At 47.2% G+C, this 19,333-nt stretch overlaps 3 pseudogenes; all 3 read right to left on the bottom strand.

Moving 5' to 3' along the window:
• Positions 1 to 424: 424 nt before the first annotated feature.
• Positions 425 to 1,659, bottom strand: LOC148162846 (induced myeloid leukemia cell differentiation protein Mcl-1 homolog pseudogene; annotated as a pseudogene).
• A 4,041-nt stretch (positions 1,660 to 5,700) lies between these two features.
• On the bottom strand, positions 5,701 to 6,935 carry LOC114204122 (induced myeloid leukemia cell differentiation protein Mcl-1 homolog pseudogene; annotated as a pseudogene).
• A 4,042-nt stretch (positions 6,936 to 10,977) lies between these two features.
• On the bottom strand, positions 10,978 to 12,212 carry LOC114204123 (induced myeloid leukemia cell differentiation protein Mcl-1 homolog pseudogene; annotated as a pseudogene).
• Positions 12,213 to 19,333: the final 7,121 nt, after the last annotated feature.

The raw sequence follows: 19,333 nt of genomic DNA, 5'->3' as shown, positions 1-19,333 counted from the left end.
CTGCTTCTCTTGTAACGCTATTAAGAAGTTAAGGAATTCAGTGGGCATATTTAATGGACTCTAGGACTAGCCTGGCTACTGGCCACTCTCCTGTTCTAGACGAGGAAATTAAGTCTCTTCAACCCCACCATCTTCACTAAATCGAAAAGTCCTCCTCCACGGCCTCCCAAAGTTTGCCTGTTGCTGAACTGACCTCTGCTTCTTTTAGACAGTGACTCTTCAAGGAGGACTACTTTTCCCATGTATTTATTCCTGTTAGCCATAATCCTCTTGCCACCTGCTGTTGTACGTTGCTAGCCTCGAACTCTTGGGGGTTACAGCCTGGACAGCTCAAAGTCCAGCTTCATAAATACCTTTGATTTCACAGGAGTCCTAGGGGGTTTTGGTGCGGGTTGGTTAAAAGTCAATCATTGCACTTAAAAGGCTATCTTATTAGATATGCCAAACCAACTCCTACTCCAACAACACCTGCAAGAGCCAGCAACACATTTCTGATGCCACCTTCTAGGTCCTCTACCTGGAAGGACTCCACAAACCCATCCCAGGCTCTTTGTTTCACTAGCCAGTCTCGTTTTGTCCTCACGAGAACATCTGTGATGCTTTCTGCTAAGGGTTCGATGCAGCTTTCTTGGTTTATCCTCTTCAAGTGTTTGGCCACAAAGGCACCAAAAGAAATAAGAGTCACAATCCTGCCCCAGTTTGTTACTCCGTCACTGAAAACGTGGACCATCACTGGACACAAAGATTTGACATCGTCTTCGTTTTTGATGTCCAGTTTCCGAAGCATACCTCGGAAGGCCGTCTCGTGGTTGCGCTGTAGCTGGTCCCCGACCCGTCGGAGGGCCTCTAACGCCTTCGGGCCGGCCGCCCCAGACCCGGCCAGTGGTCTCGCGTCCTTGGCGCCTGTTGCCTGCTCCCGAAGGTACCGAGAGATAATCTCCAGCGACTGCCGGTACAACTCGTCTTCCTCCTCCTCTGCTGGGGGTGGCGTCGAGGGCAGTGAGCCGTCCCTGCAAGGGCCACTGCTGGCCTCCCCGACCGACTCCAGCAAGGGCAGGACAGCCGGCCGCTTCCCCAGAGGTTCCGGCTCGTACCCGTCCAGCTCCTCTTCGGGCGACATGATGGCGTCGGCGGCTGGGCCTTCCATCTCTCCAGGCGGCGGCGACGCGCGGCGAGTGGGCTCGAAGAACAGCAGCCTCGGGGCGCGGGGGGCGTCGCGGTGACGTCGGGGCCCTCGGCGCTAACGGGCGAGGGCAGCGCGACCCTCCGGGCGTCCGGCGCAAGAGTGGCCGGGGCACTGGCGCCGGCGCTTCCGCCAATCCCCGCACCGGCTTCCCCTCCCCCTCCCTCCCGCCGGGCCGGGGCCTCCTTCCCCGAAGCCAAAAGCCGCCCTCCGGAAGAGGAGGCCCCGCCGCTGCCGGCCCCTAACCCGGCCGCCCCGCAGTGGAGGTTGAGTCCAGTTACTGCTGCCGCCTGCTGTGGGGCAGGCCCTGATTCCTCAGTGTAAGGAAACCTGTTTCCCCTTTTTTTCCCCTGTACCTTATCAGTATCTTAAGGGTCTTGGAGACATTTGGGATTTATGAAACGGACCTGCAGGCATTTGGCATTTGGGAAACACAATCCCTTGTCCCCAAAGAGGTAGGTGAGGGCTGTTATCATCTGGTCTTTTCGGGAACCCCAGACCAGCATTTAGGAGGTACACATTCCAGGCATCCGGGAATCCGTGCTCTCTTAGGTCACACTTCCGAGCAGCAGAGCCTAAGACAAGGACATATGTGCAAGTGACTTATTGAGGAAGTGTTCACAGGAGGAATTCGTATGGGAAAATGCATAATTAATCCTTTCATCTAGTGACTCATACATTTCCAATTTATTCTTTGTTGCTTATTTTCAAATTTGGGAAGTATATCCATATGCTTTGTTACAGTTTTCCATTCATTGAGCATACTTTCCAACAGATTCGATATAATCTGAATCTTTCCCCTGGCCTAGGGTGATCAGCTGTTGGGAAAGCAAAAGAAAGGACCCAACCACACCACAAGAACAACAGCAGCAAAAACCTAGGCTAAGCGCTATTGCATGGACAGCAACATGGCTGCCACTCCATTTCCCACTTCCAAATCTTGCACAAATATGTCTGCAGCTCCTGCTGACGGGGAACCCTAGAAGGAAGGGAGTTCTGAGAAAGGCATTTCCATTGTAGCTGAGGTGATATAATACAAATTCGACACAGTTTGTCAGCTCCAAATGACCAGCCCAGTGAAAGCTGGGGTTGGGGAGGAAACCCAAGTAACTTCTTTCCAACAGAGCTAATTCAAACAGAAGCATATTAAAGCCATGAAACAGCTTGGTTAGGGACAGTTCTTTGTACGGTGGAGGTGATATCACCATCATGACGACGATACACAAGTGACTACTATTTTCCCCCATGTAGTTGTGGAAGCATTAAAAAAACAAAAACAAATCCAAAAAAAACCAAGAACAAAAACCCAGGACCTACTTCCTTTATTTCTTCTACTATGACTAATTGAGAGTATTATTGAGTCATTAAAAGAAACAAAGTACTGACGCTACAGTGCAGATGAACTTTGAAAATATTAGGCTTGCTCTACATCAGATGTCGTGAGGAAGATGCAAATCAGAACAACAGTGAAACGGCACCACATACCTATTAGAATTGCCAAAATCCCGAAGGCTGACGTTAATAAACGCCGAGGAGGATGTGGAGCAACAGGAACGCGCATTAATTGCTGGTGGGAATGAATGCAAAACGGTACAGATACTTTGGAAGCCAGTTCGGTAGTTTCTTATAGAACTAAGCATACTTATGCCATGTGCAATGACATGGATAAAGCTGGAGAGTGGAATGCTAAGTGAAGTAAGTCTGTGAAAGACAAATACCAAATGATTTCACTCACATGTGGAATTTAAGAAACAAATGGAACAAAGAGGGTAAAAAGAGAGACAGAGACAAACCAAGAAACAGACGCTTAACTACAGAGAACACAGGGATGAAGGAGCACACTTGTGATCAACACTGGGTGACGTATGGGAGTGTTCTATCAATATATAACCCTGTATGTGAACTATCTGGAATTTAAATAAAAACTTTAAGGGGCGCCCGGATGGCTCAGTCGGTTAAGTGTCCTACTCTTGATTTCAGCTCAGGTCTCAATCTCAGGGTCATGAGTTCAAACCCCGCATTGGGCTCCACACTGGGTATGGAGGAGCCTCCTTTAAAAAAAAAGAGAATTCCATAAAAACTTTTTAAAAACCCACAAGACTACACATATTCTTACCATACAACCTAGCAATCATGCCTTTTGGTATTTACCCAAAGGGCTTGAAAACTTATGTCCACACAGAAACCTGCACATGGATGTTTCTAACAACTTGATTCACAGTTGGAAGCAACTGAGAGGTTAAGTAACTGGCCCAAGGTCACACAGTCGATAAATAGGAGATCTGGGATTTGGATCCCTCTTCGTCTGACTCTAGAACCTGCGCTCAGAATTGCTAAGTATGGCCTTGCATGACCAAGGTGGACTGTGACTTTCAGAAAGAAATACACTTGACAGAGGGACCCCAGACATACCCACATGCACACACATGCACACACGAGACAAAAACCAAAACCTCACAAAGTCAAAATTTACCCTTATTTTTTTTTAAAGATTTTATTTATTTCTTGGACAGAGAGAGACAGCGAGAGAGGGAACACAAGCAGGGGGAGTGGGAGAGGGAGAAGCGACTCCCTGTGGAGCAGGGAGCCCGATGGGGGGCTTGATCCCAGGACCCTGGGACCATGACCCGAGCCGAAAGCAGACGCTTAACGACTGACCCACCCCGGTGCCCCTAAAGTGTATCATTTCATGGCTTTTAGAACATTCCCAGGTGTGTGCACCCATGACAGTCATCCCTTTTGGAATATTTTAATTACCCGCAGAAGGAAACACACACCCTCCTTAGCCATCAGCCCCAAGCCCCTACCCCGGGCCAAGTAGGGTGGGTTTTTTTGTTTTGTTTTGTTTTAACTATGGATGAGACAGGGACATAAACATATCAATACATCACAGAGGTATTGCCCACCTATTTCACAATTTGCTCCCAGCAGGCAGGACCCAAAGTCCAAGTCCCAACATCAGCATTTCATTGCATTGGAATATTCATGCAAGTCCATGATATTTCTCCCATTCCAGCATCCCCCTCATGCTCTTAGAGACATTTCTAGGGTGAGGGGTAGGGGATGACACAACTATATGGTGCCATAACACTCCTCACTTTGTTTCCCTTTTTTTTCCCCCAAGCCATCATTTTACAATTTATTGACCAAACAAGGGATCGAGTATCTCTCATCCACTGATGGGATCTTTGTATATACACACTGTTAGTAAGTCCCATTTGGAACAGCTGAAAATCTTTTAGCAAAAGTTTTGAAGATGACCTCATAAACTCAATTTAAATTTTACCAGTTAAATTAGGTCAAGTGGAAGGAACTCAAATGAGTAGCTACTCGTCAATCAGAGCCCATTATTTTGTAAGGTATCAGCCCACATGCGCCCCCTGCCCCAAACTTAAACTCCACCTTGACTCAATTATTGAAAACCCACATGTAAGGCCGTGAAAGGATGAGTTCCCATCCCTCAGTTTCTCAATCCCAGGTTTAAAAAAATAAAAACAAAAACTAAGGAACACTTACCAACCAGATAGGAAAATTAAAGTCTGCATAGTTATGAATCAGAATTGTCCCATTACAACCAAGTTGTGTACAATTACACCAATTGGTTCTGTGTACAATCTAGAAGACCAGAACAATATTTAGAATACAAAAGCTGTAAGAAATAGGTTCCTAACTACACAAGTTCAAATGGGTATGCAAAAACTGATGTCTCTGGAGACTCTTCATCCCTTTACATTTCAAAGAAATAGACTTTCTGTAAAAATATATACAATTTTTACAGACAAATACATTTACAAGATGTTTTTACCTTAAAAATTGAGGCTATTCTCATATTTGCAACTCTAAGTATCGAGCCTTAAGTCGAGTATTCTTGGCCATCACCAGGCTATTAAAACTAAACCACTCAAACCAAGCCAAAGCAGAACAGGTAGAAAAGTCCTGAGCACTTGGACTTTCTATTCAGGAAGTATACCTGGGAAAGCTAATTACAGGGCAAAAGCTTCCCTTCACACTCTGTTGTACAGTACTCAGGCTTCTAGTCATAGTTCTATTAGCTGTAGCTTCAATCCATTTTATACAGATCAATGCCATTGCCACTGCTTCTCTTGTAACGCTATAAGAAGTTAATGAATTCAGTGGGCATATTTAATGGACTCTAGGACTAGCCTGGCTACTGGCCACTCTCCTGTTCTAGACGAGGAAATTAAGTCTCTTCAACCCCACCATCTTCACTAAATCGAAAAGTCCTCCTCCACGGCCTCCCAAAGTTTGCCTGTTGCTGAACTGACCTCTGCTTCTTTTAGACAGTGACTCTTCAAGGAGGACTACTTTTCCCATGTATTTATTCCTGTTAGCCATAATCCTCTTGCCACCTGCTGTTGTACGTTGCTAGCCTCGAACTCTTGGGGGTTACAGCCTGGACAGCTCAAAGTCCAGCTTCATAAATACCTTTGATTTCACAGGAGTCCTAGGGGGTTTTGGTGCGGGTTGGTTAAAAGTCAATCATTGCACTTAAAAGGCTATCTTATTAGATATGCCAAACCAACTCCTACTCCAACAACACCTGCAAGAGCCAGCAACACATTTCTGACGCCACCTTCTAGGTCCTGTACGTGGAAGGACTCCACAAACCCATCCCAGGCTCTTTGTTTCACTAGCCAGTCTCGTTTTGTCCTCACGAGAACATCTGTGATGCTTTCTGCTAAGGGTTCGATGCAGCTTTCTTGGTTTATCCTCTTCAAGTGTTTGGCCACAAAGGCACCAAAAGAAATAAGAGTCACAATCCTGCCCCAGTTTGTTACTCCGTCACTGAAAACGTGGACCATCACTGGACACAAAGATTTGACATCGTCTTCGTTTTTGATGTCCAGTTTCCGAAGCATACCTCGGAAGGCCGTCTCGTGGTTGCGCTGTAGCTGGTCCCCGACCCGTCGGAGGGCCTCTAACGCCTTCGGGCCGGCCGCCCCAGACCCGGCCAGTGGTCTCGCGTCCTTGGCGCCTGTTGCCTGCTCCCGAAGGTACCGAGAGATAATCTCCAGCGACTGCCGGTACAACTCGTCTTCCTCCTCCTCTGCTGGGGGTGGCGTCGAGGGCAGTGAGCCGTCCCTGCAAGGGCCACTGCTGGCCTCCCCGACCGACTCCAGCAAGGGCAGGACAGCCGGCCGCTTCCCCAGAGGTTCCGGCTCGTACCCGTCCAGCTCCTCTTCGGGCGACATGATGGCGTCGGCGGCTGGGCCTTCCATCTCTCCAGGCGGCGGCGACGCGCGGCGAGTGGGCTCGAAGAACAGCAGCCTCGGGGCGCGGGGGGCGTCGCGGTGACGTCGGGGCCCTCGGCGCTAACGGGCGAGGGCCGCGCGACCCTCCGGGCGTCCGGCGCAAGAGTGGCCGGGGCACTGGCGCCGGCGCTTCCGCCAATCCCCGCACCGGCTTCCCCTCCCCCTCCCTCCCGCCGGGCCGGGGCCTCCTTCCCCGAAGCCAAAAGCCGCCCTCCGGAAGAGGAGGCCCCGCCGCTGCCGGCCCCTAACCCGGCCGCCCCGCAGTGGAGGTTGAGTCCAGTTACTGCTGCCGCCTGCTGTGGGGCAGGCCCTGATTCCTCAGTGTAAGGAAACCTGTTTCCCCTTTTTTTCCCCTGTACCTTATCAGTATCTTAAGGGTCTTGGAGACATTTGGGATTTATGAAACGGACCTGCAGGCATTTGGCATTTGGGAAACACAATCCCTTGTCCCCAAAGAGGTAGGTGAGGGCTGTTATCATCTGGTCTTTTCGGGAACCCCAGACCAGCATTTAGGAGGTACACATTCCAGGCATCCGGGAATCCGTGCTCTCTTAGGTCACACTTCCGAGCAGCAGAGCCTAAGACAAGGACATATGTGCAAGTGACTTATTGAGGAAGTGTTCACAGGAGGAATTCGTATGGGAAAATGCATAATTAATCCTTTCATCTAGTGACTCATACATTTCCAATTTATTCTTTGTTGCTTATTTTCAAATTTGGGAAGTATATCCATATGCTTTGTTACAGTTTTCCATTCATTGAGCATACTTTCCAACAGATTCGATATAATCTGAATCTTTCCCCTGGCCTAGGGTGATCAGCTGTTGGGAAAGCAAAAGAAAGGACCCAACCACACCACAAGAACAACAGCAGCAAAAACCTAGGCTAAGCGCTATTGCATGGACAGCAACATGGCTGCCACTCCATTTCCCACTTCCAAATCTTGCACAAATATGTCTGCAGCTCCTGCTGACGGGGAACCCTAGAAGGAAGGGAGTTCTGAGAAAGGCATTTCCATTGTAGCTGAGGTGATATAATACAAATTCGACACAGTTTGTCAGCTCCAAATGACCAGCCCAGTGAAAGCTGGGGTTGGGGAGGAAACCCAAGTAACTTCTTTCCAACAGAGCTAATTCAAACAGAAGCATATTAAAGCCATGAAACAGCTTGGTTAGGGACAGTTCTTTGTACGGTGGAGGTGATATCACCATCATGACGACGATACACAAGTGACTACTATTTTCCCCCATGTAGTTGTGGAAGCATTAAAAAAACAAAAACAAATCCAAAAAAAACCAAGAACAAAAACCCAGGACCTACTTCCTTTATTTCTTCTACTATGACTAATTGAGAGTATTATTGAGTCATTAAAAGAAACAAAGTACTGACGCTACAGTGCAGATGAACTTTGAAAATATTAGGCTTGCTCTACATCAGATGTCGTGAGGAAGATGCAAATCAGAACAACAGTGAGACGGCACCACATACCTATTAGAATTGCCAAAATCCCGAAGGCTGACGTTAATAAACGCCGAGGAGGATGTGGAGCAACAGGAACGCGCATTAATTGCTGGTGGGAATGAATGCAAAACGGTACAGATACTTTGGAAGCCAGTTCGGTAGTTTCTTATAGAACTAAGCATACTTATGCCATGTGCAATGACATGGATAAAGCTGGAGAGTGGAATGCTAAGTGAAGTAAGTCTGTGAAAGACAAATACCAAATGATTTCACTCACATGTGGAATTTAAGAAACAAATGGAACAAAGAGGGTAAAAAGAGAGACAGAGACAAACCAAGAAACAGACGCTTAACTACAGAGAACACAGGGATGAAGGAGCACACTTGTGATCAACACTGGGTGACGTATGGGAGTGTTCTATCAATATATAACCCTGTATGTGAACTATCTGGAATTTAAATAAAAACTTTAAGGGGCGCCCGGATGGCTCAGTCGGTTAAGTGTCCTACTCTTGATTTCAGCTCAGGTCTCAATCTCAGGGTCATGAGTTCAAACCCCGCATTGGGCTCCACACTGGGTATGGAGGAGCCTCCTTTAAAAAAAAAGAGAATTCCATAAAAACTTTTTAAAAACCCACAAGACTACACATATTCTTACCATACAACCTAGCAATCATGCCTTTTGGTATTTACCCAAAGGGCTTGAAAACTTATGTCCACACAGAAACCTGCACATGGATGTTTCTAACAACTTGATTCACAGTTGGAAGCAACTGAGAGGTTAAGTAACTGGCCCAAGGTCACACAGTCGATAAATAGGAGATCTGGGATTTGGATCCCTCTTCGTCTGACTCTAGAACCTGCGCTCAGAATTGCTAAGTATGGCCTTGCATGACCAAGGTGGACTGTGACTTTCAGAAAGAAATACACTTGACAGAGGGACCCCAGACATACCCACATGCACACACATGCACACACGAGACAAAAACCAAAACCTCACAAAGTCAAAATTTACCCTTATTTTTTTTTAAAGATTTTATTTATTTCTTGGACAGAGAGAGACAGCGAGAGAGGGAACACAAGCAGGGGGAGTGGGAGAGGGAGAAGCGACTCCCTGTGGAGCAGGGAGCCCGATGGGGGGCTTGATCCCAGGACCCTGGGACCATGACCCGAGCCGAAAGCAGACGCTTAACGACTGACCCACCCCGGTGCCCCTAAAGTGTATCATTTCATGGCTTTTAGAACATTCCCAGGTGTGTGCACCCATGACAGTCATCCCTTTTGGAATATTTTAATTACCCGCAGAAGGAAACACACACCCTCCTTAGCCATCAGCCCCAAGCCCCTACCCCGGGCCAAGTAGGGTGGGTTTTTTTGTTTTGTTTTGTTTTAACTATGGATGAGACAGGGACATAAACATATCAATACATCACAGAGGTATTGCCCACCTATTTCACAATTTGCTCCCAGCAGGCAGGACCCAAAGTCCAAGTCCCAACATCAGCATTTCATTGCATTGGAATATTCATGCAAGTCCATGATATTTCTCCCATTCCAGCATCCCCCTCATGCTCTTAGAGACATTTCTAGGGTGAGGGGTAGGGGATGACACAACTATATGGTGCCATAACACTCCTCACTTTGTTTCCCTTTTTTTTCCCCCAAGCCATCATTTTACAATTTATTGACCAAACAAGGGATCGAGTATCTCTCATCCACTGATGGGATCTTTGTATATACACACTGTTAGTAAGTCCCATTTGGAACAGCTGAAAATCTTTTAGCAAAAGTTTTGAAGATGACCTCATAAACTCAATTTAAATTTTACCAGTTAAATTAGGTCAAGTGGAAGGAACTCAAATGAGTAGCTACTCGTCAATCAGAGCCCATTATTTTGTAAGGTATCAGCCCACATGCGCCCCCTGCCCCAAACTTAAACTCCACCTTGACTCAATTATTGAAAACCCACATGTAAGGCCGTGAAAGGATGAGTTCCCATCCCTCAGTTTCTCAATCCCAGGTTTAAAAAAATAAAAACAAAAACTAAGGAACACTTACCAACCAGATAGGAAAATTAAAGTCTGCATAGTTATGAATCAGAATTGTCCCATTACAACCAAGTTGTGTACAATTACACCAATTGGTTCTGTGTACAATCTAGAAGACCAGAACAATATTTAGAATACAAAAGCTGTAAGAAATAGGTTCCTAACTACACAAGTTCAAATGGGTATGCAAAAACTGATGTCTCTGGAGACTCTTCATCCCTTTACATTTCAAAGAAATAGACTTTCTGTAAAAATATATACAATTTTTACAGACAAATACATTTACAAGATGTTTTTACCTTAAAAATTGAGGCTATTCTCATATTTGCAACTCTAAGTATCGAGCCTTAAGTCGAGTATTCTTGGCCATCACCAGGCTATTAAAACTAAACCACTCAAACCAAGCCAAAGCAGAACAGGTAGAAAAGTCCTGAGCACTTGGACTTTCTATTCAGGAAGTATACCTGGGAAAGCTAATTACAGGGCAAAAGCTTCCCTTCACACTCTGTTGTACAGTACTCAGGCTTCTAGTCATAGTTCTATTAGCTGTAGCTTCAATCCATTTTATACAGATCAATGCCATTGCCACTGCTTCTCTTGTAACGCTATTAAGAAGTTAAGGAATTCAGTGGGCATATTTAATGGACTCTAGGACTAGCCTGGCTACTGGCCACTCTCCTGTTCTAGACGAGGAAATTAAGTCTCTTCAACCCCACCATCTTCACTAAATCGAAAAGTCCTCCTCCACGGCCTCCCAAAGTTTGCCTGTTGCTGAACTGACCTCTGCTTCTTTTAGACAGTGACTCTTCAAGGAGGACTACTTTTCCCATGTATTTATTCCTGTTAGCCATAATCCTCTTGCCACCTGCTGTTGTACGTTGCTAGCCTCGAACTCTTGGGGGTTACAGCCTGGACAGCTCAAAGTCCAGCTTCATAAATACCTTTGATTTCACAGGAGTCCTAGGGGGTTTTGGTGCGGGTTGGTTAAAAGTCAATCATTGCACTTAAAAGGCTATCTTATTAGATATGCCAAACCAACTCCTACTCCAACAACACCTGCAAGAGCCAGCAACACATTTCTGACGCCACCTTCTAGGTCCTGTACGTGGAAGGACTCCACAAACCCATCCCAGGCTCTTTGTTTCACTAGCCAGTCTCGTTTTGTCCTCACGAGAACATCTGTGATGCTTTCTGCTAAGGGTTCGATGCAGCTTTCTTGGTTTATCCTCTTCAAGTGTTTGGCCACAAAGGCACCAAAAGAAATAAGAGTCACAATCCTGCCCCAGTTTGTTACTCCGTCACTGAAAACGTGGACCATCACTGGACACAAAGATTTGACATCGTCTTCGTTTTTGATGTCCAGTTTCCGAAGCATACCTCGGAAGGCCGTCTCGTGGTTGCGCTGTAGCTGGTCCCCGACCCGTCGGAGGGCCTCTAACGCCTTCGGGCCGGCCGCCCCAGACCCGGCCAGTGGTCTCGCGTCCTTGGCGCCTGTTGCCTGCTCCCGAAGGTACCGAGAGATAATCTCCAGCGACTGCCGGTACAACTCGTCTTCCTCCTCCTCTGCTGGGGGTGGCGTCGAGGGCAGTGAGCCGTCCCTGCAAGGGCCACTGCTGGCCTCCCCGACCGACTCCAGCAAGGGCAGGACAGCCGGCCGCTTCCCCAGAGGTTCCGGCTCGTACCCGTCCAGCTCCTCTTCGGGCGACATGATGGCGTCGGCGGCTGGGCCTTCCATCTCTCCAGGCGGCGGCGACGCGCGGCGAGTGGGCTCGAAGAACAGCAGCCTCGGGGCGCGGGGGGCGTCGCGGTGACGTCGGGGCCCTCGGCGCTAACGGGCGAGGGCCGCGCGACCCTCCGGGCGTCCGGCGCAAGAGTGGCCGGGGCACTGGCGCCGGCGCTTCCGCCAATCCCCGCACCGGCTTCCCCTCCCCCTCCCTCCCGCCGGGCCGGGGCCTCCTTCCCCGAAGCCAAAAGCCGCCCTCCGGAAGAGGAGGCCCCGCCGCTGCCGGCCCCTAACCCGGCCGCCCCGCAGTGGAGGTTGAGTCCAGTTACTGCTGCCGCCTGCTGTGGGGCAGGCCCTGATTCCTCAGTGTAAGGAAACCTGTTTCCCCTTTTTTTCCCCTGTACCTTATCAGTATCTTAAGGGTCTTGGAGACATTTGGGATTTATGAAACGGACCTGCAGGCATTTGGCATTTGGGAAACACAATCCCTTGTCCCCAAAGAGGTAGGTGAGGGCTGTTATCATCTGGTCTTTTCGGGAACCCCAGACCAGCATTTAGGAGGTACACATTCCAGGCATCCGGGAATCCGTGCTCTCTTAGGTCACACTTCCGAGCAGCAGAGCCTAAGACAAGGACATATGTGCAAGTGACTTATTGAGGAAGTGTTCACAGGAGGAATTCGTATGGGAAAATGCATAATTAATCCTTTCATCTGGTGATTCATACATTTCCAATTTATTCTTTGTTGCTTATTTTCAAATTTGGGAAGTATATCCATCTGCTTTGTTACAGTTTTCCATTCATTGAGCATACTTTCCAACAGATTCGATATAATCTGAATCTTTCCCCTGGCCTAGGGTGATCAGCTGTTGGGAAAGCAAAAGAAAGGACCCAACCACACCACAGGAACAACAGCAGCAAAAACCTAGGCTAAGCGCTATTGCATGGACAGCAACATGGCTGCCACTCCATTTCCCACTTCCAAATCTTGCACAAATATGTCTGCAGCTCCTGCTGACGGGGAACCCTAGAAGGAAGGGAGTTCTGAGAAAAGCATTTCCATTGTAGCTGAGGTGATATAATACAAATTCGACACAGTTTGTCAGCTCCAAATGACCAGCCCAGTGAAAGCTGGGGTTGGGGAGGAAACCCAAGTAACTTCTTTCCAACAGAGCTAATTCAAACAGAAGCATATTAAAGCCATGAAACAGCTTGGTTAGGGACAGTTCTTTGTACGGTGGAGGTGATATCACCATCATGACGACGATACACAAGTGACTACTATTTTCCCCCATGTAGTTGTGGAAGCATTAAAAAAACAAAAACAAATCCAAAAAAAACCAAGAACAAAAACCCAGGACCTACTTCCTTTATTTCTTCTACTATGACTAATTGAGAGTATTATTGAGCCATTAAAAGAAACAAAGTACTGACGCTACAGTGCAGATGAACTTTGAAAATATTAGGCTTGCTCTACATCAGATGTCGTGAGGAAGATGCAAATCAGAACAACAGTGAGACGGCACCACATACCTATTAGAATTGCCAAAATCCCGAAGACTGACGTTAATAAACGCCGACGAGGATGTGGAGCAACAGGAACGCGCATTAATTGCTGGTGGGAATGAATGCAAAACGGTACAGATACTTTGGAAGCCAGTTCGGTAGTTTCTTATAGAACTAAGCATACTTATGCCATGTGCAATGACATGGATAAAGCTGGAGAGTGGAATGCTAAGTGAAGTAAGTCTGTGAAAGACAAATACCAAATGATTTCACTCACATGTGGAATTTAAGAAACAAATGGAACAAAGAGGGTAAAAAGAGAGACAGAGACAAACCAAGAAACAGACGCTTAACTACAGAGAACACAGGGATGAAGGAGCGCACTTGTGATCAACACTGGGTGACGTATGGGAGTGTTCTATCAATATATAACCCTGTATGTGAACTATCTGGAATTTAAATAAAAACTTTAAGGGGCGCCCGGATGGCTCAGTCGGTTAAGTGTCCTACTCTTGATTTCAGCTCAGGTCTCAATCTCAGGGTCATGAGTTCAAACCCCGCATTGGGCTCCACACTGGGTATGGAGGAGCCTCCTTTAAAAAAAAGAGAGAGAATTCCATAAAAACTTTTTAAAAACCCACAAGACTACACATATTCTTACCATACAACCTAGCAATCATGCCTTTTGGTATTTACCCAAAGGGCTTGAAAACTTATGTCCACACAGAAACCTGCACATGGATGTTTCTAACAACTTGATTCACAGTTGGAAGCAACTGAGAGGTTAAGTAACTGGCCCAAGGTCACACAGTCGATAAGTAGGAGATCTGGGATTTGGATCCCTCTTCGTCTGACTCTAGAACCTGCGCTCAGAATTGCTAAGTATGGCCTTGCATGACCAAGGTGGACTGTTGACTTTCAGAAAGAAATACACTTGACAGAGGGACCCCAGACATACCCACATGCACACACATGCACACACGAGACAAAAACCAAAATCTCACAAAGTCAAAATTTACCCTTATTTTTTTTTAAAGATTTTATTTATTTCTTGGACAGAGAGAGACACAGTGAGAGAGGGAAAGCAAGCAGGGGGAGTGGGAGAGGGAGAAGTAGGCTCCCCGCAGAGCAGGGAGCCCGATGTGGGGTTCCATCCCAGGACCCTGGGACCATGACCCAAGCCGAAGGCAGACGCTTAAGGATGAACCACCCAGGCACCTCAAAACTTACCCTTATTACATGGGATGCACTTTGATGTTTTCTAATCTCTTCTATTTTAATTTGTATTTATTTATTTATATGTTACATAATCTCCATGTTGAACCTGGGGCTTGAACTCACAACCCCAAAGAGTCACATGCTCTACTTACTGAGCCACCCAGGCGCCCCCTAATTATTTTTCTATATGGTTACACCCCACTAAATTTATTTCCACACCTACTAATGGATTGCCACCTGCAATTGGGCAGATCGCTATACTAAGCTATGCTAAGTCTTCAGCACTTAAACACTTACCGAGGATGACGACGAGCCAGGTGGTAAACTTGACTAGAGATCTCAAGAGAAATGAGACATGGCCCCTAGCTTCAGAGATTTTGCATTCTAGGGCAGAAGGGTCAGAGAAAGAAATGACTCATGTTATTTGCACATCTGTAATGTACCAAGCTCTTTGCCAGGCATGTACATACCTGATGTCACTGACTTTCAGGACAAGTGTATGAATTAGGCCAGTGCTTCTCAAATTCGAAGGTGCATGTGAATCACCTGAGGGTCTTGTTACAGTGCACATCCTGTTTCAGGTCTGGAGCAGGGCGCCGAGATGCTGTATATCTCACAAGCTCCCAGCCAATGCCTTTGCTATTAATCCAGGGATCCTACTTTGAGTGGTAAGGAGTCATTTATTTTTTAAGCTGATGATTGAGTTCTTATATACCAGGCATCATGCTCAGCACTCAGGATGTGAATGCAGAGGTCTGTGGTTGCAAACTTTGTGCTCACAGCCAAGGAAGTGGGAGCACTTGTGCTCAAGATGCAGGGAATGGAAATAATAGTAGATGGGACCGGGGTGGGGGAAGGGAGCCAGAACAAGGCCAGGCTCCAGGGCCAGTTTCCAGGGCCAGAGGGCCAGGCTCAGGGACAAGCGGGTAATTTTATGGGCAATTTGGCTGTCATGAAGGGCATGATGTGGCGAGCTGGTGGTCAGGGTAGGCTCACGTTTGTCCCTCCGGATTCCTTGCAGCCAAGAAGCCTCTGGCTCAGGGCAGGTCACATCAAACACATGCCCTGTGAGGCAGCGCTTCCTGCAATAGCCTTGGACTCTTCACTGGGTAGCTTCCAAATGAATCTTTGGGAACAGACTTGGCAAATAGCACAGTGGGTCTGGCCCCCAAAGGGCTCCACAGCCTGTGATCTGTCTATCCGGACACCTGCCCCTCAGCAAGACACTCAGCTTAACAATCAAAGCCACCATGGCTCTGAAATGCTCAGATATTTATTCCACTCACTCTCTGCAATTTGTTTTTGTATGATTTCTAGAGCTGGAGGGTTTCCAACCCCAGGGAACAGCTTAGTTAGACCATTGCTGACTGCAAAAAGATTCAGTGCCCTTCAACAGACACAAATGAAAGCCAGCCTTGTCCCACACCCTGTGGTAGGCATTGGGAGCACAGAAATTTGAAAATATGAAAAAGAGGTCCCAATGTGGTCATCCAAGCTACGTGGCCCCTACTGCTGAAAGGTGTCTCATAGGAAACCACATGGCCAGTAACCATAGGAAATAACGCTCAGACTCCATAATGAAGTAAAGTCTAGGACCCAGATGGGTCCATCCTTCAGATAGGCAAAAAGCTAAAAAACAGAAAAGATTTGTTGTTGTAGATATTCTGGTGAAATGGACACCCTCATACACTGTTGGGTCGTTTAAGTTGTAACGCTTTTGTGGAGGTAATTTGGAGGTTTCTAGCGAGAGGTGGGAATGCGTTCCATGGCCTTTGACTCCGTCATTTCCTTCCAAGAGCCCATCACTGAAGAAAGAGGCAAACGGAGGAAGCGGCATAAAAATCAAGAGGTCTGTGTTGTGAGCACATGTGCCTTGGGACTCCCATTGCGAGTCATGAAGGAATTGATAATCTGGACGTTCTGTAGGACAAGAGGGGACAGATCTAAAGAAATGTTGCTTGCTAACTGTCTTCTCACCCTACTCTTGTGCTGTTTCTCACCCTACTCTTGTGCTAACTGTCTTCTCACCCTACTCTTGTGCTAACTGTCTTCTCACCCTACTCTTGTGCTAACTGTTTCTCACCCTACTCTTGTGCCTCTGAAAACCCTGGATTATATCCAGCCTCCACCCTTGAGGGGCTTATAACCCAGTATGGGAGACAAGTGCTTACATAAAAATAATGAACTCGCAGCTGAGTGGGATGCATTCTGTAATGGGGGGACAATACCAGGAGCCAGTGCTTATCAAGGTCCCGCTGTGTGCCAGGCATTCCATTTGCATGATCTCGACTGAGGCTTTCTGAGAACTCAGTGGGCTAAATGACAGTATTCCCATTTTACTGATATGAAAACAGAGCTATGAAGAACTTAAGTAGTTTGGCCAAAGTCTCACGACTAGTAATTGGCCGAACGAGTCAAGATTCTGGCTCCAAGTTGGCTGATTCCAAAACCAGCACCCTCCCCATGATAATATCGCGGTCCTCCTGGGCTTTCTCACGGAGGTGCCCAAATTCAGATAACTTCCTGAGAGCCACCATGAGAAGCCACTGCCCTGGGGGCAGGGCTGTCTCTATTTTTTTTCTTTAAAATTTTTATTGTTATGTTAATCACCATACATTACATCATTAGTTTTTGATGTAGTGTTCCATGATTCATTGTTTGTGCATAACACCCAGTGCTCCACGCAGAACGTGAGGGCTGTCTCTATTTTATATGTTTAGCCAGGACCCTTAACTGGATTCCTGACTTAATTTGTATATCACTCAAAACGCAAAGGCATCCTAAGCGAGCAAATCTTGTGCGTACAGCGGGCACACGAGGAATCCCTACTTATTTATTCCTTCAGAATGATGGAAAGAGAGATGACATAGTGGTTAAGCACATAGGCTCTAGACCCAGACCACCAGGGTTTGAATCTCAGCTCCCATTTACTAGCTGGGTGACCTTGGGCATGTTACTTAACCTCTCTGTGCTTCAGTTACCAACAAACACCAAGTTTTGGTGAACTAAATGAGTTAATATTTGTGAAGCCCTTAGAACGGTGTCTGGCATCGAGGGGATGCTATTTGTTAATGCTTCAGTAGCTGGTGGGAAATTTCATCTTTATTTTCCTATATTTATATAGGAAATAGATTAATTTGGATAAAATTCAACTACATTTGTTTAGATAAAAATACATTGATGTTTTGGGATGAGACCACACTGTGCCCTTCCCTCAAAGGTCATGCTCAAACAACGAAACATGCCCCACTAAGATACCTTTCAAAGCGAGGGGTTTTATCTACCAAAGAGCCTCTGTTTTGTTTAGTATCATCATGGATGTTTGGATGTGGATTTGGACAGAGAAGGTGAATTGCTCCTCACACTAAAGGGATAAAGAGTTGAAGAGGAATCCAAGCAAGGCCAGACACTCAGGTTGGGTGCTAGATATGAGATGCAGTCAGAGCGTGGGCTCTGTGGTGTCCCAGCTGAAGAACTTGGGAGAACAGAAACACCCAGACAGACAACCAGGGGGATGACATGACCAGCTTAATGTGCCCCCTCTGTCCTGTGACCCCACAACTCCTCAGTGAAGTCAATCATTTCTCCCACATTCTTGGTGTGATCAGATCTCTGCAGAAATTGGTGTAGGGCATGGGTTCCGACTTAGGGTCTGGGTGGCGGGAGCACAGAGAGGCTGGGGGAACTGACATCCGGGTCTTAGCCAGGTAAGGTGCTCACTGGTGGCTTGCCATGTGGGAAAGCTGCAGCTCCCCGTGGTGACTGCTATGAGAACATCACATGGTTGGTGCTCACCTGCTGGGGCTGATGAGGTAGCCTCTTGGCCACAGGGATGGGAGCCCCACTCTGTTCCTGATGTCGCAGCGGTAGCCCTTCACTAGAGGAACTCCTGGGCTGGGTAACTAATTTGCTTAAAGTAAGTGAGCAGACACCCAAAATGAGTGTTCCTTTTGCCTTGGGCTGAGTTGAGAATGGGTGCAGGCAGTGGGAAGGAAAACAGGATTGGAAGGAGGGAAAAAAGGAACATATACTCTGTATTCCTGTATAAGCTAAGTTGGGTAACAAAGAGATCCCAAAATATGGTCATTTCTGGTTTGTTTGTTTTTGTTATTTATATTTTATTATGTTTATTGATTTATTATTGCTCGCTTTTGTAAGAGTTCAGAGGTGAGTGGTCTAGGCTGGTGGAGCAACTCTGATCCACACAGTCATTCAGGAAAGAAACTTCCTTCCATTTTGTTCTGTGTAATGGTGTTGCCACACCCATCCAACATTCACCCATGAGAAAAGGAAAGAGGAAAGGTACTTGGCAAGAAATCTCCTTTGAAGCAAGTAATGCAGAGGTCCCCATGGCAACTGCCCACCAGAGGGCCCCTGGTGCCCTCCAACCACCGCTGACTCAGACCAAAGCCATCCAACTTGCCACAGACTCCCCCATGCATCCCAGACAATCTCCTATTACTGTCCACTCATAAAACCGGTGACCTATATCACAAATACCCCAGGCAGGACTCCAGCCTAATTCAGAAGCCTCGAAATTCTCCAGCAGGCATTCCAAGACTTCCAAGGTCAAAAAGCCCAAGGTAACTTCACAGAAGAGCCAGGACTCCTCCAGGAATCTGGCCAAGCAGCCCCTGGAAAAGCCCCACGCCCAGCACTTTTGAGCTTAGCACCTCCTGCCACTTTGACCTCTGCCCCCTCCCACCAAAGTGGCTACAGGATCCAGAGCTTCAGTACCCTTACCCATCCCCAAGGCCACAGCATCTCCATCCCTGAGAACTGCCCAGCTGAGCTCAAGTTGCTGGGTCAGTTATGTATACCCAGGAAGAGCCTGAACCTGACCAAGTTTCCTCCCATGCAGCTAGCCTCCCCAGTAGCCAAAGGCAAAAGGGCAAGACCGAGCATAGGAGTGGGAAGCCCG

This window comes from Eumetopias jubatus, unplaced genomic scaffold, assembly GCF_037043125.1.
Source record: "Eumetopias jubatus isolate StellerSeaLion01/CBP00866 unplaced genomic scaffold, mEumJub1_p1.0 scaffold_12, whole genome shotgun sequence".
Lineage (NCBI taxonomy): Eukaryota > Metazoa > Chordata > Mammalia > Carnivora > Otariidae > Eumetopias > Eumetopias jubatus.
The sequence above is the reverse complement of the archived record's forward strand: the minus strand, read 5'-3'. Positions and strand labels throughout refer to the sequence as shown.